At 41.9% G+C, this 22654-nt stretch overlaps 1 long non-coding RNA gene across 3 annotated transcripts; it reads left to right on the top strand.

The window, feature by feature from the left end:
- Nucleotides 1-4516: 4516 nt before the first annotated feature.
- On the top strand, nucleotides 4517-21121 carry LOC140530250 (uncharacterized). 3 transcript variants are annotated; one of them, XR_011975872.1, is made up of 6 exons: nucleotides 4517-5554; nucleotides 6364-6452; nucleotides 9527-9836; nucleotides 13558-13620; nucleotides 15918-16120; nucleotides 16789-21121. It is a non-coding gene; the product is annotated as an uncharacterized lncRNA (long non-coding RNA). The 3 variants fall into 3 exon arrangements; XR_011975871.1 differs by having other exon boundaries at nucleotides 15918-21121; XR_011975873.1 differs by having other exon boundaries at nucleotides 4518-5554; nucleotides 15985-21121.
- The last annotated feature ends 1533 nt before the right edge of the window (nucleotides 21122-22654 follow it).

Genomic DNA, 22654 nt, shown 5'->3' with positions numbered 1-22654 from the left:
TATCTCTCTCTTTTATCTATCTCTCTATCCTAGGACAACCCCAGCCAAGAAATCTTCTCCACAGGTGAGGATATTTGGAGAATCATGAACAACAGGAGTAGATTTAGGAGAGAAATGAATTATGATCAGCCCAGGAGTTTCCTCAAATGGAGGTCCTGGGCAGGAGCTCACCCAAGGAAGGAGGCAGCTGGCTGCAGGGACCATGAGTGAGGGGACTCTCAACAATGCTTCCACCACCACCATCATCATCACCACCATCATCATCGCCGCCACCACCATCATCGTCATCGTCACCATCATCATCATCATCATCATCATCATCATCATCATCATCATCATCATCAGCAGCAGCAGCAGCAGCAGCAGCAGCAGCAGCAGCACTAATGTATAGAGACCATCACAGGCACTGTGCTAAGTGCTTTACAGTTGTCTCATTTAATCCTCACAACAATCCTGTTATAATAACATTATTATCCTTATTTTTACAGATGAGGAAACTGAAGCAAACACAGGTTCAGTGACTTGCCCAAGGTCACTTAGCTAATAAGTGTCTGAAGCTGAATTTGAACTCAGGTCTTCCTGACTCCACACTTGGTCCTCTATCCATTGTGCCACCCAGCTGCCAACTAAAAGAAGGCACAGAGAGCTTCACAGAGGATCTATTCAATGCTCAGATTCTCTGACTATTTGGAGGCAGCCAAAGCTATACATGGGCTCTCTATTTGTTATGAGTGGTTGCTAGATGACTGCCCTACTCATTTTTCTGGTCATAGCTTTCCTGTCTGATACCATGGATGCCATTTTATGCACACCACTGGTCATTGGTATCCAGCTATAGCCTAGTTGCACCTGCTCTCTGTTCTTTAGGACACCTACAAGTTGGATTCTTCAAAGCTATTGATTTCCCATGATCCACTATGAAAATACTGGTGTTTAAAGGCTATGATTCCACATCAAGCAACAATTTCAGGATATTGCAAACCAAATTTGCCAATACAATCCAGCCTACAAGAAAAAATGTATAGTTTAAATTCTGGTTCATGGTTATAGAACCTAGCTCCTTAGAAATATTGGCTAGAAAAGCCTGGTGAAAGTTGAGTCTGGGAAGAATGAAGAGAAAATTTAAATGTTGTCACCACTACATTTTTCACTTAACACCCTAAGAATTTTGGGGTAACGATGTTGAGTGTGAAATTGAAAATCACTAAATTAGTACCATAACAAACCAGTGAGAAACAGCATGGCCTGGAGGATAGAGAGCCGATCTTAAAACTTGGAAGACCTACATTCAAGTCTACCTCTAGTTCATCCAGAAGTGTGTGTGTGTGTGTGTGTGTGTGTGTGTGTGTGTGTGTGTGTGTGTGTGTGTGTGTATTGCTTTGGCTAAGGTTGATGTTAACTGGTTACGACTGACATTAATACAACTCAGCCTTTAATTGTGGAGAAGACACAATCTAGAAAAATAAAGTGTGACCTTCCCTTTGTGTTCTCCCCCACGTCTAAGACTTAAGAGAAGCTTTGGGTTTCTTTAGCTAAATCTTCAAAGATTAATGGCGCCAGTTCATTCAAACAAATATTTCGTAAGTGCAAAATGTTGTGGGGAATAAGATCAGTAGAGCCTTCCCTGCCTTCAAAAGTAACAATCTCATAAGACAAGAGCAGTCATTTCTATAGTAATGTAAGATTTATGGATTATCTTCCTCAGACCAGCCCTGTCTGGTTGTTAGCACTGGTCTTCTTGTTTTACATATCATGGGCACGCAGGAGGCCCTTCCCCTCATGCAGGGCTCCCACATGTTCCCAGGGTTTTCCTGAGATGAGGGATGAGCTAGAAAGATTATGTGAGTGTGCCCTCCAAAGTCATACCAGGGATCTCAAGTTGGGGGTAATTCCTGACCCTAAGGTTGCAGACAGATAGAAAAGCCTTTGGTCATTTGGTTAATCTGTGCCATTGTTGACCAGTCCTTTCAGACCCTTCATGACCCCATTTGGGGTTTTCTTGTTGTCATTTCCTTCTCCAGCTCATTTTACAAATGAAGAGCTGAGGCAAACAGGGTGAAGTGCCTCGTCCAAGGTCACATCGCTTAAGTATCTGAGGCAGGATTTGAACTCAGGAAGATGTCTCCTGGTTCCAAGCCCAGGGAGTCACCTAGCTGCCCTAGAAGGTTAATCAGTAGTATTACATCATCAGATAATCAATCATTCAAGACCCTGAAAATTGAAGGGGACAGCAAAGGCCATTTAATCCAACCCGTATCTGAAAGTGAGGATCTCTGAAATGCAGTCTTCTGGGGCCTGAGCAGGTTCAGACTTGGACCTCTTGTTTCCAACTCCTGTTCTTTTCCCATTATGCCACTTTATCTCCAGTAGAAGAAATAGGGTAATGAGGGAAATGTTTATAATGGTAAGGTGGAAAATCTTGAGCTAATTCACCTGTAAGCAGAGCACATTATGACTAAGTGAGCATCCAGTAGGGCTCTTAGAGCAAAGTGGAGAGAGGGGCTAGGAGCACAAGAGTAGTAACACCCTCACACAACACAGCTCTCATGCATTGCATTCATCCTCATGCAGTCCAGGCTGAGGTGAGATGGCCATGCTCTGGGCACGTCTTGTTCAGGCATTCGTCAGACTAGGTGGTGGTGATAATGAAAAGTAAGAGCTAACATTTATTAAGTCAGGCACTGTGTGCTAAACACTTTACAAATATTATCTTATTTGATTCTCACAACAACCTTGTGCTATTATTATCCCCATTTTGCAGATGAGGAAACTGAGGCAAATAATGGTTAAATGATTTGACCAAGGGTTAGGGTTTTTGAGGCTGCATTTGAACTCAGGCTCAGAACTCTATTCACAGCCACCTAGCTGCCTCCACCTCTCAGATCCCTCCCAGTTCTTAAAATGCTGGGATTCTAGGATTCCGTTGGCCAAGAGGAAAACAAATGATTCCATGGTCTTTTTCTGCTGGTGGCCACAAGCATCACTCCTCCCTCCTAGAAGGTGAATCAGTGATGTGGTCATGGAGGGGACACTCATGTGGCAATGACTTGTTCTGATCTTAGGTTGATTTTCCATGACTTCCATGAGAAAGTTGGATAGAGTCACACTTCCTGTGCACAGAACAGCAGTTGGTGCTTGAAGCTTTCTGTGGGGCGGGCTCAGGGGTGTCTTAGCTCAGACTTATCAGCCAGGTCCCTAGTGGTAACACCCCCAATCAGATTTCAAGCCAAGCCAAGTTGTCAGCAAGCATGTATTAGGTGCCTACTGTGTACCAGGTACTTCACTGAGAACTGGGGACATGAAGAAAGGCACACAGCAGCCCCAACTCCCAACAATCTCATAGTCTAATGAGGAAGACAACATGCAAAGGACTAGGTACACCCAAGGCATTGATGGGCTTAATTGGAGACAATTAACAGAGGGAAGGAGGCACTGGAAACAAGAGGCATTTGGGAAGGCTTCTTGTAGAAGGCAGGATTGTAGCTGAGACTTGAGCAAAGCCAGGGAAACTGGGAGCTGGGGGAAAGGGGAGATCAGTGAGGAGGATGGGGAAGGAGGTTGGTGAGGAGGGAGAGAGTTCTAGGCACAAGGGATAGTCAGAAAAAATGTCCTGAACCTAAACATGTTCAAAGAACAGTAAGAAAGTCTGTGTCACTGGATATCCAAGTCCTTGGAGGTGAGTAAGGTATAAAAAGGCTGGAAAGGTGGGAGGGGGTCGGGTTATAAAGAGCTTGAAAAGGCAGAAGATTTTGGACCTGATCCTGGGAGTGTTAGGACACTCACGCTCACTGAGTGGGGGTGAGGCCATAACTTGGTCAGACTTGCACTTCAGGAAGATTAATTTGACAGTAGAAAGTCATTAGAATGAGGGCCCTGTGGATATAGGCCAGGAATGCAGAAAACCTGAGTTCAAATTTAGGCTTATGCTCTTCCTAGCTGTGTAACTCTGGGCAAGTAACCTAATCTTTCTCTGTCTTAATTTCCTTATCTGTAAAATGAAGATAATAATTGCACCTACTGCCCAGAGTTGCTCTGAGGATCAAATGACCTTTGTAAAGTGCTTCGCAAACCTTAAGGTGCCATGTCAATGTCAGCAAATAAAATTAAGGTGAAGTCTACAGGATTTGGCAACAGGTTGGATATGAAGGGTGAGAGACAACGATGGGTCCAAGAAGACAGGCAGGTTTTGAGCTGAGCGTCTGGGAGAACAGTGGTGTCCTCCAAAGTAAAGGACAGTTAGGAATGGGGAGGAAAACAATGAGTTCAGTTTTGGACATAGTGAGTTAAAGATGGCTACTCTATCCCCAGGTTGGAAATGCCTTAAATAGGGTAAGAGGTAATACCTCTTCACCTAGTAGAAACCAACACCCACCCACCCCCATACCCCCACCCCCATACCCCTCCATACCCCCCCCACATCAACCCACACACCCACACATACCCATACCCCCCCCCCCCCACTCATGGATAAGGGAAATACCCTTGGGCGAAAATGGAGACAATGGTAAGTTCATAGACTCATAGGTATAGAAGGGACCTCTCTGGCCTTGGATTCCAATTGCCTGACTTTGCAGTTGGGGAGATTGAGGCTGAGGAAAATGAAGTGATTTGCCCAAGGTTCCATAAGTAGAATCTGAACCTAGATCCTGTCTCTGGGGCCCCTTCATCTTCCCATTGCCCCTAGTATTCTCATAATAAAGTGAGTGGTTCTAACCAAGGCCAGTGGAAGGGGAATGGTGAGCATGGTTCTGGGCACACAGTGAACATTCTGGGAATAGAAGTTTCTTGATTGATTTGAAATAGAAGGAGGCCATTTTCATTTTTCATAAATAGCAAAGACCATCCAAACAAATTTTCATTGAGATAATAGAAACTTTGGAGCGATATCAAACAAACACAAAATTGAATTGAATAAGAACATAAAGTTTTAGAGTTGGAAGACTCAGTAGTCACATAGCCTCATTTCTACCCCATGTGACATTGCCTCTGCAACATCCCTAATTCATGAGCTTCTATCTATGGTTTGAATACTTTGAATACTGAGGAGCTCACTACCTAACAAGGTAATCCATTGCACTGAATTGCTCAAATTCTTAGAAAATTGTTCTTATGCTGAATCAAAATCTGCTTTCCTGTTGCTTTTGTCCACTGGTGTTAGTCCTTGTCAAATGAAATCATATAAACAAAGTACTTTGCAAGCCATAAAATATTCTCTAAGTGATAGCTGTTTGAGGCAGGGAGGGGGTATCATGAATTCCAAACAAGATTTGGAAGTGAGGAAGTGAGGAAGACGTGACCTTTAGAGGACACATGGAGCTGATCTTCTCTTCTTTCACGTGATAGCTCTTCAAATAGCTGAAGTCTCCCCTCACATATTTTAATTTTTCCTTTTTCCAGGATAAACCATCACAAATCCTTCAACCACTACATACATGACATGGTTTTCACCATCTTGGGGAAGGGAACAGCCATTTATCTAGTGTCTACTGTGTTCCAGGCACTGTGCTAAGTTCTTTATACAATATCACCTCATTTAAGACAACAATATTATGAGGTAGGTGCTATTATCCTCATTTTACATTGAGGAAACTTTACATTGAGGAAATTCCAAAGGTTGTCACATTAAGTGACTTGCTAAGGTCACACAGCTAGTAACTGTCTGATGCTGGATTTGAACTCAGGCCTTACTGACTCCTGACCCAGCACCATCAGCTGCCTACCATCTCAGTTACCTTCTGGATGTGCTTAGCTTTGTTAACAACTTTCTCAAAACATGTCAGACACCATAAGAAACAATAAATATAAAGGACACGGAGAGACTTGAGAAGACTTCTATGAACTGATGGAAAGTAAAGTAGCAGTAGACATAATGACTGAGCAAAAGGTTTGAGAGTGTAAGTGGGGACCACTTTATTCTGGACAATGACCGTAATGCAGCTTTGGGGTGACCATTTCTCTCTCTTAGCTCAAGTGAATCAATGAATGAAAAACATTCCTAAGCACTAAGCCCTAGGCATAAAAATATTAAAAATGGAGCCTGCATTCTAATGGAGGAGACAGTAGGCACAAGGAAAGTTGGCCAAGAAAGGTACTTTCATTCAGGAGATGCAGAGCTATGGCAGGTCTGTCCATAGGACAGTTACTTGACACTCCCATTCTGGAAGCAATGGTGGCAGCGACCTGATAGCTATGCCCAGAATAAGAGATGAAGAGGGGCTGAGGTGTGGTGGAGTGAAGGAAATGCATTCTGAAGCAGGGCAGGTGCTAAAAGAGTTTGGGTGGATGGCTAAACAGGACGGGATGCTTGCTTTGGGGCTGGCCAGATGCGTTGACCTGGGTAATTGTGTACACTCTTATTTGCAGATCAAGATGGTGAGAATTCCAAAGCTGAGTGGATCAGCTTTCCCAGCCTGGAAGCACAGTTCCTGACTCAGAGCCGGACACTGTTCCAGGTAAGGAAAACTGGGTCCAAAGTGGCAGAGCAGATGATAAGATGATGTTGCCCTCAATTTAAACCTCTAGCTCTTTTTTTTCAGTTGTTGCTTAAGTCATTTCAGTCATGTCTGATTCTTCATGACCCCATTTAGGGTTTTCTTTATAAGGATACTAGACTGATTTGCAATTTCCTTTTCTGGGCCATTTTACAGGTGAAGAAACTGAGGCAAACAGGGTGAAGTGACTTGCCCAGGGTCACACAGCTAGTGTCTGAGACCAGATCTGATCTAAGGAAGATGAGTCTTCCTGACTCCAGGCCCAGCATTCTATCCACTTCAGCACCACCTAACTTTTTGCCTCTATTAAATTCCATCTCCTTAGACTTGGCCTGAACTGCTAGGATCTTGATTCTGCCATATGCTGTATCAGTTCACCATCCCTTCCAGGTCTGTGCCATGCACAGATTTGATAAGCAATGTCATCTACAGTATGTCTTCAATTATTGGCAAAAATATTGAATGGGACAGAGTCAAATGAAGAACTCTGGGGCATATTACAAAGGTCTCCCTGCAAACTTGTACCAAACCATTCATCTATAACCTTTGGACTCAGTTGTCCCATTAGAGAGGAATCCAACCGTATAGTTGATGTCTTTGCATCCTGTTCGCAAGATTTTGGAGAAAGACGATCCAATGTCTTACTGAAGTAGAGAAGGAATGCTTCTGAATTCTCCAAATCTAGCAGCATAAATAACTCTATCGAAAAGGGAAACATGGTTAGTTTAGCCATCCGGTGGTGATCAAAGCTTTGCTCCAGGGTACGAAATGAAAAGGGTGTGAAATGTTAACACGTCTATTCCTTCTGCAGAAGAGGTGAGGGTTTCCTCAGGTCCCATGCTGGCCAAGGAGTTGAAGAAAGTTCTGAGCTGCTAGGAAGTTGTTGATGATTTCCTTACTTCCTGATTCATTTTGCTTCCAAAAGAAATTCTGAATCCAGTCCTCTCTGTTACATCCTTCCTCTCAGAGGGATCGGGCTCCCCTGTCCTCCCTACACAAATAATGCCCTTTTATCCAGCAAGGGCTAGTAATAGCTGTCATGCTTCCCTCACACCTGCCTGCCATGTAGGAGGGAACAAAAAACCCATGGGATGCCAGATCCCATTTTGGTAGGACTGGAAGACCTCCAAGTTTTATCCCAACTTGGATTCTGCCCTTGGGTCATTGTAACAATGAATTCCCTTGCCTAGGGGAGAAGTTGTTGTCACTTTCCTCCTAGTCATCTTCTTCCATCTGTCTTGTTCCTGAACTCCCTAGCAGACCTCAAGAGACCATGCCCTGGGGGCTTCCCCCACTCAGCTTGGAGTCTCCTATTCTAGGGCTCCCACACTGTTAGGATGGAGAAGCTCCGAGCACCAATTTACACAGCCCACTGTACTGAGCTGGCCTCAGCGATGCTTTGAATTCCATTCTGATCATTTTGTCTTTTACCCTGCTACCATGACTGCCCACTGCCCCTGTTTCTAAATAGAGCATTTATTAAGTCCTTATTATGGATCAGCTACTATGCTAAGTGCTGGCAATACAAATACACCCTCCCACCCCCAAAAATAAAGAATCAGTTCCCTCAAAGAGCTTCTATGGTAACTGAGAATGACAACACACAAAAAGTAGCTGGAATGGAACTAGGAGAAATATGAGGATGGATGGCTTTTTCTCTTCATAAAATCCTGGTCCTAGTAAGAACTCACCAATCAGAGGAGGGGCCACAGGGGAAGGGTTCAGAATGGGCTGTTGGGGTAGAGGTGCAAGATACCAACAAGTTAGGAACAAACAGCCTGTACTCTTCATGAAATATCAGTCCTGGCGGGAACTCACCAATCAGAGGAAAGATTTCAGAGGTCAAGGTATCTTCAGGGTGAGAAGGCTGGTGGAGGGAGTGAAGTTGGAAAATCCCCATTGCTGAACACAGTGTTGGGCATATAGTAAACACTGCATTCATTCATTAACTATGGAGGTCCAGAGTGTGGATGCATGCTGGGCCAGAAGCAAGTGAAGGATGCTGCTACCGTCATAAGCAATAGGGACCTTGCTTGACTCACTAGCCTTGGTTCACTGCTAAAGGAGACATTTGCCTGAACAGAATTTGTTGCCACATTGGGACATGGTGGATTTAGCCCTTCTCTACTTTTTGCCTCTCATCTGCCTCACCTCAGCTGGTGGAACTGGCATCAATCATCTTTGGGAGTTGCCTGTTCTCTTTAAACCTTGCCTGATGGTTGTCTATATTTTCATAACAGGTCTTGTGTCCAGATAAAAATAAGCTGATTTTTACTGCATTCTCTGCGTTTGCTAAAAATGAGTACAACATACAGAAGGAATCATAACTAGGCTGAAATTCAAATTATATTCTCTCTGTCTCTGATTCTGTCTTTGTCTCTCTGTTTCTCTGTCTCTCTTTTTCTCCTCTCTTTCTCTCTATCTCTCTTCTCTTACTCTATCTCTGCCTCTCTCTATCTCTGTCTTTGTCTCTGTCTCTCTCTCTTCTCTATTAGTCTCTCTCTCTCTCTCTCTGTCTCTCTCTCTCTATTTCTCCACAAAGAAGGGTTTCAATAGGATAAAATATTTAGAACAGGACAAGACCTTAAACATTGTCTAGTCCAATCCCTTCATTTTACACGTGAGAAAGCCCACTGAAGCTAGGTTTCTTGCCCACGTGTACATGGGCAGTAAGTTCCTAGGTCAGATTTGAAATCAGTTCCTTTAACTCTAAATATCAAGCTCTTTCCATGGCAGTGAGATGCTTCCAATCACAGTATTGCTTGCCCTGGGCTGAAATTGCCAGTGAAGTCTCTTACTGTTTCCTTCCTTTTTGGATTTGGATCACCTCCTTCCTTCTCCATGACTAGTCCAAAATGATCCCCAGTGCCTCCATCTTCCCATGTGTATGTTGGACAACTCCCCAGGATGTGGTTCATGTGGGCCTGGAGATTTGGGTTCGTTTCAGACATCTGGCTGCTCCCTCTGAATATCTTATTGCCTCACTTGGGATTCAATTTTTAAAAGATTAACTTTGCTTGTTCTTCTCTTTGAAGGTCAAACTCCTCGGCAGAGAAGATGAGAAGGAAATCATTGCATCATTCCACTTTCTCTTTGCTGCTATGGTGCAATTCAATTAATTGAGCACTTCTATGTGCTAGGCAAAGACATACAGCACAGAACCGACACTCAAGAAACTACCAAAATTGTGTGTGGAGGCAGAGGACAAGTATACAGATTGCTAGGATATGGAGGAAATTGAGATAATAGTAAAGGAGAAGTCTAGACAAAGTACTATGAAAGAGTTGAGGACAAAGAGATGACTTTCACCACTGACCTCTCTAAGGTTAACTCCCACCTATTCTGGTATGTATCCTACATGAACTTATTTATTTAGGCATTGCCTCCTCCATTAGAATGAGAGCTCCTTGAGGACAGGGGCTGATTTTTGTGTTTCTTTATGTCCCCAGAGTTTAGCATAGTGCTTGGCACATAATAAGTACTTAATAAATGTTTGATTGATTAAGGGGGTCAAGGAAGGCTTCCTGGAAGAAATGGCATCTGAGTTTTTCCTTAAGAAAGGGAAAGATTTAGACAGAGAATATCTAGGAGGCTGGGAGAGGAGTCTATTACAAGATTGTGAGGTGATACAAGCAGACATGTGGATGATGAATGCAGTCCAAGAAAATTCTAGTTTGGCTGGAATGTGTAGAATGGATGAAGGAGATGGAAATTCTGAAAAGGTAGATTGGAGACAGATTATGAAGGGCTCTGGGTGCCAGGATCAGGAATCTATTCTTCAGCAGGCATTGAAGAAACCACTAAAGTCTTTCCAGTGGGGGAATGTAATATTAATGAGATTTACGATCTTCCCTGCCCATTAATAGGCCGCATGTGGAGTCCATTAACGGAAGCTTACTTAGGGCAGGCTTGCTTGTAGGAAGGCTTTCACACCTTTTGATAATTTCTAATTAGACACTGAGTCATGAGGGTTGTGATGCCTTCTGGCTTTGAGAAGAGTATATATACTCTGATTTGGTATTTTGCTTTGGGGGCTTGCTTATGAGAAGGACCTTGTGATTCCCTAGTTGAGACTCTGAGTAGTTGTATGTTCAGACCCCCAAATTCTCAGATGTAAAGACTCTCTTGATCCAGTGGTATATGTAAAGTGTATAGCAATATTGTTTTGATTCAGACAGTCAGAGCCCTGTCTGTTGGTCTTTATTTCTCTGCTTGTATTTTCTCTGTTTGTATTTTCTCCAAAGTTCAGGGTGCTGACTTTCCCCTTGAACTCGTGAATGTCATTAAAAAAAGATTGTTGACCCCTTAAACAGCTATCTTTCCTAGTAAAGCAGATCAAAGAACCTGTGTTAGCAGTCATCCTGGGTGTGCTAGGGTGCTTGCTGTTACAGGAAATGACATGATTAGAGTGATATATGAGGAAGATAATCTGAGAAACTGTGGAAAGGAGATGGAGTGGACCAGAAGTCACTTAGGAGTTTATTGCAATAGTATAGGTAGGGAGAGGTGAGGATGTGAGCAAGAGTGCCAGGTCATTCTCCTTTCTCAAGGAGTTCAGAACCAGGTTCATAGCTTCTTTTCCACTGGAACCCTTACCCTTACACTTGGGGACTTCAATACATGTGTTGATGTCCTTTATTTTTTTTCAAGGCAACTGGGGGTTAAGTGACTTGCTAGTAAATGTCTGAGGCTGGATTTGAATTCAGGGCCTCCTGTTCCAGGGCCAGTGCTCTATCCTCTGTGTCCCTTAGCTGCCCCTAGTTGATGCCTTTTCAAATTCCCTAGTTCACCTGTTCACTCCACTTATCAGCTCTTGTGACTTGCATCTTCACTCTACCTCATCCATCAGGCAGGGATGGATATACCCTTAATTTTGTCATTAATCACAAAGGTCCCACCTTTTTGGTCCTGAACTTGGAAATTCATCCATCTGATCATAGCTTCTGATGCTTCCATCCCTCCTAAATCTACCAGTCCCAGCACCTTCTCCCTATTCTCTGAGGCCACTACCCCCTGCTCCAGCTTCCCAGTTTTGGACCCACAATTCAATTATGTGCTACTCTCAACACTCAAAGCTCCTGCCTCCTTGTTGTACATCAACCCATCCTTTCTGGGTACCCCCACCATTCACCTTCTCTGCTTCTGAATGACTCTGATGAAGTTGCACACCCATGTTGCCTGCATCTTCTACATATTTAAGTTTTCTAATCTCAACTGAGTTCTCACTGCCGCAGAACGATCCTCTTATTCTGTACCCCCCACAATTGCTGTGGTTCCTCATAGCAGCTATTCCGAAGTTTCTGTCATTCACTCAGACCTCTTATGTCACCATTCTGCCTAAAAACATGATTTAATTTCCCCCATTCTTTTTCTTCCAGAAGTTGGAACAGTATATTTGTTTGTTTTCAAACATTTCAAGAGAAGTAGAAATGGTGACCATGATTTTAGAGAGGCAACAGCAAAAATTCATGATGTTAAGACTGACCAGTAGGGAAGTCTCATTATGTCCACAGGCAGCTAGATAATGAAACATCAGTATTATTAAGTTGTTACTTACCAAACAGCATAGCTTTGTAGTTCAAAAATTGAATCACAAAAATACATTTATAACAACACAATGACTTTTTGTCTCCTATATATTAGTGTTAGTTGTTTACACTTCTTGGCTATCAAAGATATGTGGTCTAGAGATTTTTTTCCAGCTGATTACTTCCCTTCTTATAATAGATGCATAATTTTGTTTGTACAAAAGCTTCGCAATTGCATATAATCAAAATCATCTGTTTTTATCTCTTGTAATTGCCTCCATCTCCTGTTTGGTTAAAAATCCATCCCTTATCTGTGAAATGTATATGATTTATGTCTCTTCAAATTTTTTAATGTCATGATCTTTAATATTCTCATTGCAAGTCTATTTTGAATTTATTGTGGAATGTGGAAGAGAGTTTGAGTCTAAGCCTAATTTCTTCCAGACTGTCTTCTGGTTGTCCTAGCAGTTCTTATCAAATAAAGAATTCTTTCCTAGGTAATTTATGTTTTGGAGTTTATCAAACACAGTTATTGAGTTCCTTTATTTGTGACACTCCTCCATCTGGTCTGCTCTGTTAGGTGACTATTCTTTTCTTTTTAATTAATCAATGTCAAATGGTTTTGATGATTGATGTTTTGTAATAATATGGCTTGAGGACTGGAATATTTATTCTTTTTTTCATTCCTACCCTTCCCACCTCCCCCATTAATTCCTTGGTATTCTATATATTTTGTTCTTGCAAATGAATTTTGTTATTACTTCATTGACTTCTATAAAGGATTCATCTTTGACAATTTGGTTGGTATCACATTAAAACTGTAAACTTAACATTAATTTTGTCATTTTTATTATATTGGCACAGACCAGCCATGAACATTGACATTTCCTTCAGCTATTTAAAATGCTCTTTATTAATTTCTTTAAGGAGCACTTTGTAATTGAATCTATAAAATATTTTGTGTGCTTTGGTAGAGTGAATAGCAGAGATAGTTTATGCATTGTGTAGTTATTTGAATGGTATTTCTCTTTGTAGTATTGCCTATTGGATTTGGTTATTACATAAAAATGCTGCTCATTTTTGAGTTTATGTTATAACCTATAACTTTTTCTCCCTTAGTTTCCTTGTTGATTCTCTAGGGTTTTCTAAGTAAATCATCATGTTATCAGCAATTAGGGATTACTTTGGTTCCCTTTTGCCTACCTTTATACTTTTAATTTCTTTCTCTTGTCATATTTCTATTGTTAGCAGTTCTAGAACCGGATCTCATAATGCTAGGCTTAAGATAACTTTCAAGTTCTAAATCAGATGAAAGCCTGAGAAACAAACATAGATCTCACCAACAAGAGGACAAGGATAATTAACTCTCCCTTCTAACATAATCCTATGACCAAAATCTTCTCTATTTCTACAATAGCTTAACCTTTACATAGTAATTGTAAGTTTACTAAGTATTTTCTCGCTTATTATCTAATATGATCCTTTTAACAACTCTGATCAAATAAAAATAAGTGTAATTTTTAATTTATATTTTACAGATGAGGAAATTGAGGTTCAGAGAAATAAAATGCTTTGCCCAAGGTCATTCAACTAATAAATAGGTAAGTGGAGATTTGAACACAGGTATTTCCTGGCTCTATGCATTATGCCATATTTACTATTTTAGTGAAAAGGAAAGAGAGGAAACAGGAAACCTGTTCAGCAGATACCATGTTAGCCCAAGAATTTAATAAGTATATGTCCCATCAACAGAAATGGTCTGAATGGCTTTATCAGAATGGATTAAAATTTCTTCTCAACACCACAAGGTTTTTTTGGGGGGCGGGGGGAAGGGGCAGGAGAAGAACGGGAAAATTCAACTCTAAATTTATGATGCAATGATCTTCTTTCCAAAACAATATCATGGGCTCTTTGTCCATGATGGTTATACTTGGGTCTATATCTTCTCTCCTTACATACAGTATAGTGACAAGTCACTAAATCAACAAGCATCAATTAAGTGCCTACTATGTGTCAGACACTGTCTCTGCCTCTGAAGTCTCCCCTCAACTAAATTGACCCCAGGTGCCAGTATTCCTAGTGACAGCTGTGTATGCCTTTTGTATAAAGTTGTATGGTCTTCAGAGACATGGGTATTATGGATGTTTAATGTTGGCTACTACCTAAAAGTTGTAGCAGAATATTTTCCTTAGATAGTTGGAGCCAAGACAAATTTCCCTGGGCCAGCTGGGATTTGGTGGTCAGCCCCGCCAAGGTAAGGAGGAGGTGCACTCCTCTGTAAATCTGCCACGAGAGCTGGCATTCCTGGCAGGGATGTTCAGGGAAGATTCAGCAAAGTTGGGAGGGAATGTCTGATCTTTGTGATCACTCCCATGCATCACCCCTCTGGCGCTCCCTTTCTCCTCACTGCATCTGAGCATGCCCATGGACCCACTCTGAGTTACGATGACATAAATTCCCGTCACAAATTTATTGCCATCATTTGTCAGCTCCCCTTGCTCAATGGCCAAGTAGTTAATTTTAAAATGAAGTGGGGTTGTTTTCATTAATGCCCTCATGCTAACTACCTATCAAAACACTCTAAGACAATTAATACCGTGTTGCTGAAAGACCGAACCAATAAATATTTCCAGCCTTGGCTTGTCCCTGGCAGAGAAAAGCCATTAGACTCACCCACTGCCATAATAATGCTCTTCCATTTTCCTTCCTTCCAGAGCACCAGAAACATTTACATTTAGGGATGAGATGAAACAGCAAGATCAGCCCATCACATGAATTTAAAAGGCTGTTGTTTCATGACATAGAAGAAATCCCTCCGGGATATCATTATAATAACAATAAGCCTGAAAGGAGATGGAAAATTTCTGAAGATTATGTATCACCAATACGAAAGCAAGGGGGCTTGAAGGCTTTCTGTTAAGCAGAAGCGAGGGTCTGAGAGAGGTCAAAATTGGGAGCACCTGAGATGAGAGGTAGTAAACATGGCTCACAGTATCCAGAGGACCAGTCTTGGGGTTTGAAAGACTTTGGGTTCAAGACAAACCTCTGAAGTGTTGTGAGACCCTGAACCAGCTACTGATGCTCTGGACAGCTCCCCCATGCTGGCTGCTGCAGAAGAGCTGGTGACCTCGTTGGGGGTGGGGATTCCAACACCAGTGGAATCGCACAACTAGACCAGGACCAGCTGAAATTCTGGGGCGAGTGTGCAGAACATCTGAACAGGGCTTCTCTTGTACAGTTCTGGGGGAGTCCAATTTATTAATAATATTAGTATAGTATTACTTTTATACTGCACATCGATGCTCATTGTCTCACAATTAATTAACTAACTAATTAATGCTCACAACCTTGTAAGGCAGGCATAGATAGGCTGAGAGGAAGATTATTCTTGTTTTACAGATGTGGAAATCTGGTGGCCCAGCAAGGTTCATGACTCAACCAAGGTCACATGGCTGCTAAGTGGAAGAGGTGGAGGGCAGGTGGTTACATGCATACAGCATGGCTATCCAAGGACGCTTGTGAAATTTGGAATGGCAATATGGAGGGACAGACAGAGTCCTGGCCTTGGAGGAAGGAAAACTTCCCTTTCACCTCCAATTCCATCCTAGTCATGTGACTCAGGGCAAGTCTTAAATGTCTCTGGGTCTCAGTTCCTAGTCTGTAAAACGAGGAGTTGGGACTAGAACATTGCTGAGGTCCCTTCTAGCTAGGGGCTAGGAGAGGAACTCCAGTACTATGAATGGAAGTTAATTGGTTTGATGAGAATCATATTCTGTTTCTGTCTTTCTGTCTTTTTCTCTGTCTCCTCTCTGTCTATCTCTGTCTCTCTGCCTCCTCTCTCTGTCTGTCTCTGTTTCTGTCTCTCTCTGTCTCTGTCTCTCTTTCATCTTTCTCACAGAATCACAGAGAGATGGACACCTGGAAGAAATGTTAGAAACATTGCATCCACACCTCTTGTCTTCTAGGGAAGGATTTACTCCAAATCAATTCATTGACTTGACCAAGGATGCCCAAAGAGGAAGCAGCAGAGTGAAGACTAACCCAAGCCACCATTACTATATCGCCTCATTTATCTTAGAGAAAGTGAAGTCTTGAGCATTGGTGAGTGTGGGGCTGGGTAGGTGAAGGGTGACAGAATATCAGAGAGTGATTAGAAAAGTAGAATTGGAATGAGGGAACCTGGCCTTCCATACTGGCTTTTACAAATGCTAGATTTAAGACCTCGAGTCAAGTCATTTTCCTCTTTGAGCTCTTGTCTTTTTACCTTCAAGATGGGAAGAATGTCTTTCCTTCCTACCTCATGAGAAGAGTCTGTGAAGTGCTATATTGTGCCACAGGGGCAGGGATGCAGGATTTACAAGTCAAGGCCTGGGTTCAAATCCTGCCTCTCATCACTATCTGAGTGATCCTCTGTACCCATTTGAGTTTCAGGACTCTCATCCAGTAAGGGACAGGGCTCCTCTAGAAGACCTTTGAAATTCCTTCCTCAGTAGGATTTTCTATGTTGGTGGAAATACGAGTTCATCACTAGGTGTACTATCTCCCCACCATATACTGTAGATGGGAGTCCCAGGTGGGGTGGGAAAAAAATCATTGGCTCCTGAGTTAGAGTCCCTGGGTTCAAATCCCAACTCTCTCACTTACTAACTACATAATGAGGGAGTGGCCAATGAGTCCAGTATGTATACTGGGTCCGGCTGATGCCATCCCCACATGGACTTAGGAGCATGCTCATATGGTTTGGTAACTAATTCTGCTCCTCCACCTAGGTGGTGATGAGGAGATGGATCTTTGATTGGCTGTTGAGACTGGACTGGTATGCATTAAAAAGGCACTAAGCAGCCTGGCTGTGTATGAGTAAGAGATAAATGCTGCAAACCTCTGGTGGTAGACAGGCCTTCTATTAATTGGTTAAATGAAACTGGGGTGCTAGTCATTGGCAATTTATATTGAGGAGAACATATTGGAATGGGGGCTTGAATCAATGTCATTAGATATCACCCCAACCCCTCTGGGGTGCTCCACTCTTAGGTGAAGGGAGATGTAACCTTGCCCTGGGGGAACTTGAATCATCTGGATAAATGGGAGTTTGAGTTAGCATCCTCAATGTTCACAAAGGCTGCTGTCACTCCAGGAAGGGAGGTGGCTCCCTTTCCTTGTCTTTGCCTCTCAGAATCTCTTGCTTTTTCAGTGTTCAGCTTAAATATCTCCTTCTTTAAGAAGTCTTTTGGATTCCTCCAGATGCTTGTATCTTTCCCTCTCCCTTCCAAATTAACTCACATTTAACTTTTCTATACTTTGCATATGTTTATGCGTGTCTTCTCCCAAAGAATGCAATCTTTTTAAGGGCATGAATTTCCTCCTTTTTAATCTTTATATTCCAATCTGGAGGAGAAGTGAGGCTGGTGGCCTGCACTGCCCTCCCTCACTCAAAACAAAATCAAATGCAAGTCATGTCATCATTTCTCTGATGGCATTGTCTTCTTTGGCAACAAAGAATGAACACAATTCCAATCATTAGCATATAGTAGATGCTTAATAAAGAGATGCTTAGTAGTTAATTGTTTGAACTTTTTCATAATTGCTTCCTTCAATAATTGTACACAGTAGGACACTTCCAGAAATCAGGTCCTACACCAGCTTCTCATCAAAGCTGGAAGAGACATCATGGGAAGATGGGATGTAAAGAGAAAAGAAAACTGTCCCTGTGGCAAATCTTGGACAAAAAGAAAAAAAAGCCTTGGACAATACTGATGATAACTGACATTTTTATGTGACTTAAGATCCACAAATTGCTTTGATTTTCCCAGAAATAACTACATGAGGTAGGCAGTTATGCTTAGAGAAGTGAAGACTTGAGATAGATGTCATAGCTGGTTTCAAGTGTTTTCAGGCTTGTCTCAATGAAGATGGATTCGATTTTTTCCTGCTTCATGCAGGAGGCAAATCAGGAGCAAGGGGTAAAAGGTACAAAGAGGCATATTAAAGTTTGATGTCAGGTCTCTCTCTCTCTCTCCCTCCCTCCCTCCCCCTCTCTCTCTCCCTCTCTCTCCCTCTCAATCTCTCTCTCTCTCTCAATCTCTGTCTCTCCATCTCTCTGTCTCTCTCAATCTCTCTCTCAATCTCTCTTTGTCTGTTTTTGAAACACACACACACACACACACACAAATACACCCATCCCTTTCTCCTTGTTAACAGCAGCATGTATTTATTGTGGGTGCAAAGAATAAATATACCCTGGCTGCTTTGGAGAAATTGTAATCTAAACTAAAGGTACTTATCAACCTGAAACTTCTGGGTATAAGGAATTTTAAGGCTGACACAAAAATCCCTTTAGCAGCAGAAGAAAAGAGAAGCCTCCCATGGGTCAGTGAGATAGTTTATGGGGCATTTATAGGAAAAATAAACATGGACAAAAAACAAATACAAAAAATATAGAGAGTTGATAGGATGGTAGGGTGAGAAAACCTTTCTGAAATCATTTAATCAAGCAATGTCAGTTTACAGAGGAGGGAAAAGGATACTCAGAAAAGTGGAGTGACTTGTCGAAGGTAACCTAAATTAAAAAAATAGGAGAGTCAGGATTTGAACCCAGGGCTTCTAACTTGAGTCACTACTTTTCCCATTGTATCTTGGGTTGCCACATACAGTACAGAGCATGGAGGGAGAATGCCTAGTGATGAAATCATAGTGTCTCATCAAAACAAAATCCTAACCATCCACACAAAAAAATATACTTAAATAGGAATCTAGAACAAGAGCCCAGCTGAGAGATGGTGGAATGCATGAGCTTGAGGGGCAGCTATGGGATTACGGAGAAGAGGACAAGAGTGAAAGATGCTGTGGAGGTATCTACTCCACAAAGTGGGGGCCAAGAACCCTGGGCCCCCACACCCACTCCTCCTCCAGGGACCCTTTTCTACTCTGGACCCAAACATGCAGTTCAGATTATTTTCAGTCTAGGGGAGTCTGGCTTCTAATGAGAGAGATTAGATTCCCTTTCCTCATAATCTTGGACTCATTTTACCCTGACCCTGACTCCTGGGGACAAAATATTTAAAGCTTAGCTTCATTCATCCATCCATCCATCCATCCATCCATCCATCCATCCATCCATCCATCCATCCATCCATCCATCCATCCATCCATCCATCCATCCATCCATCTATCTATCTATCTATCTATCTATCTATCTATCTATCTATCTATCTATCTATCTATCTATCTATCATCTATCTATCTATCTATCATCTATCTATCTATCTATCTGTCTGTTTATTTTCACTCATGTCCATGTCTCTCTAAAAGCAGAAGTAGAAAAGTATTTAATACACAGTGTAAATCAGGTGTGGAGTAGGTATTTATTTCCTGTACTCAAAAGTAATGAATTCACAGGGCACATTAACATAATGACTTAAAAGAGGACTTAGCAACTTAACTTGTAATTATTCTTACAATCTCTTGGAAAGCTGACATTTAAATCCTATCAGAACATAACATAACATAGTTTGTGAGACTGCCAAATAGCCATGGCCATATTTCACCTTGCTTCTGCACTGTCCAAACAATTTCCAGTCATCTCCCTGCTGGTGGTCATCTTTGTCCATTAAAAAAGTTGCCTGGGATATCAGTCTGGAAAACTCTTTGGACCAAAGACTTCCAGATCTCTTGAATTCATAAGATCACCTTTAAGTCTGAACACATTCATCTCAAGAATGTATTTGATCACTTACTTGGGAAAAGAAATGCAAAGTGGAAAATCCAATTTGGGGTTCAGGCATTAACTTGCTTAAGAGAGTTCCCTGCTTTAGTTCCTATGTGGGTGCTCAGATGGTAGGGTGAAGTAGAGCCAGCCGACCCTCGCCCATCACTGGAAGTCTTAGACCTATATGATGCACCACCACCACCCCCCCCCACCCCCGCCCCCCGGAGCATGGAAGGTGTTTGTCTTTTTAAATGGACAAGCACCCCATCTGCCTGTGGCAGGGAGAGTAGGGAGGGCTAAGGAACAATTCAGGGTTTTCTGCTTTGTACAGAAATAACAAATCCTTTCAACATCGAACCTCTATGTGACCTGAAGCAATCAGGGCTCAAATGCTGAGTCACTGTCTCCAGAGTCCCAGAAAGGCTTTTTGGCAGCTCCACGGGTTGTCTCTGGTATGACCCCTAAAGGCCACTTCAATCTTTTCTGTAGATTGTTGTTGTGCTGGTAGAAATCATAAGAAACCGGACTGGGGCAGTGGGGAAAGGGGTAGGTGCATGGTTGGATGGGGGCGTAAAGTTCATACCTCACACATTCCAGGTATCTTGGTGCCTGTCAGGGATAGAAGTACTAGCCTCCTTCCCTAGAACCTACGCTGGTGGACTGTCAAGCAGAGCGGATACTTTGTTCTCCAGTTGTGTGTGTGTGTGTGTGTGTGTGTGTGTGTGTGTGTGTGTGTGCGCGTGTGCGCGTGCGTGTATTTTTTTTTTCTCCTCACAGAGAACCTTAAGCCAGCTCTCCTGAAATGCCAGGAAGAAATGTCTCGAAGAATTTGAGAGCAGATTTATGGAAGCAAGACATTCTGACTTTCCTGCTTAAGGGAGCACATTAATCCAAGATGACAGATAAGACACGGAGTTGGATCACACCTTAGGGGTGGGAGCTGTTCATATCATATCCTCATGTGGCACCCACAGAAGGGAGTGAGCCATTCCCAATCTAGCAGCACGTAATTTTTGAGTGCTTACCATATGCAGTGTGGCATATATGTTGCAAAGAACACTAGAATCCATGTCCAAAGAACTGGATTCAAGTCTACTTCTGTCATTTTCTAACCATGTGACCTTGGGCAAGACATATAGATTTTCCTAAACTTTAATTTTCTTCTCTGTAAAATGGGAGTAACGATTCTTGCACGATCATGTTTGTGAGCAGGGTCGTGCTGGAGTCAGCTTGAGATAGCAGGCTGTAAAATTTTTACTATGAACTCTTACACCTTGGAAATCAGCAAATCCTACAAATCAGGGTTTATTATTTTGTTAATTGTCAAGATTTAAGAAAGCGATGGAGAAAATGCCAATAATGAAAATAAAACTTAACAGTGTGTCCAACATTCAGTTGTTTTATTTTTCTGGAGAGCTGATTGTTAAATATTTACCTGCACACCACTGGTTGTCAGGATCAAATAAGACTGTGTGTGTGTGTGAAGGGACTTTGTAAAGTGCTATTCAACTGTAGAGTCCTGGTGTGACCTTGGACAAATTACTCTGAACCTCAATCTCTTCATTTGTAACATGGGGAGAATAATTCCTATATTACCCATGTAGAGGGTTATTGTGAAGAATTTGTGCTGAAATTTTTACTGTACATATGCGTTTAACTTTATTCTGGTTTTCTTTAACATTTGTCATGATTGTTTTAATATGTTCTTTATATAGGTCTCGTATGTCTTACTAATATAAAAATACGTGGATCAGGGCTTCTTAGCGAGGGACTCATGGACCCTCAAGGGGTCTACTGATAGATTTCAAAGGGTTTGTGAACTTGGATTAGGAAAATCTGCATTTTATTTTCACTAACCTTTAACTGAAATTTGGCATTTCCTTTAATTATTTAAAGCTAGGATTCTGAGAAGGGGCCATCAGCTTCACCAGACTGCCAGACGGGTCCCGGGTACACAAAAAGGTTAAGAATTCCCTGGATAGGATTCTTCAATGGATCCAAGGTCTAAGTGATACCGGCAATCTTTGAGCAGGCAGAGATGCAAATTACCCACATTCTATCAGTCTATCAACATCTGTGCATATTCTTTCATAAATTATCAGCCATAGATATGCATTTGGCACTGGAGACCTTAATTAATCTAGTGCTTTTAATAATTTACAGATCCCAGGGTCACATGTGGTTTGTCCACCAATTCTTACCCCTGCCCCTACATCCCCCTCCCCACAACCCTGCTCACCTCTTGCTCTAAGACTAGATCAGATTTTCCATTCATATATTTCTTTGATGATGCTTTGATACCATATCTCATATGCAAATCATCATTGATGACACACTATATCCTATTACTTCCACTGTGGGAGACCTGCAGTTTTAATACTTCGAAGAATATGGTGTTGTTCAATAATTCCCAATCACATAGCATCACTTGGAGGATAGACAGTCTTGTTAAAAAGACAGGCTTTGGCTGCAGAAAACAACTTGGGAACAGTGAAAATGATGCTCAATTTCCTCAGTTTCTGAAATGTAATCAATTAGCCTCCCTTCCCCCTAATCAATTTCAGGCTTATTGTTCATTTGTAGCCCCCTGTCCAAGACTGATTGATTTAATGGGTGGCCTGTCTATTAAACAGCCTGACTCAATCTGGGAAGCATCCACTCGGTTTTTCCCATTTGGATTGCTAGGCTAATTTCTTTTGAGGGTCTGTAAACCTTAATGAGTAGTATTCTGGGGTTTAATGTAATCTCTTCCAATGGCAGTGTCTGGATTACCATAACATTTATGTGTTTAGGGGATGCATGAATGCTAACTCCTGTAGACCATTATTTCTTACTGGCTCCAATCAAACACCTAAGCATATATACTAAAGATAATAATAGCTAACATTTTTAAAGTTACTTAAGTTTTACACAGCACTTTACAAATATTA

Source organism: Notamacropus eugenii, chromosome 2, assembly GCF_028372415.1.
Source record: "Notamacropus eugenii isolate mMacEug1 chromosome 2, mMacEug1.pri_v2, whole genome shotgun sequence".
Lineage (NCBI taxonomy): Eukaryota > Metazoa > Chordata > Mammalia > Diprotodontia > Macropodidae > Notamacropus > Notamacropus eugenii.
This window is presented reverse-complemented; position numbering and strand designations above follow the sequence as displayed.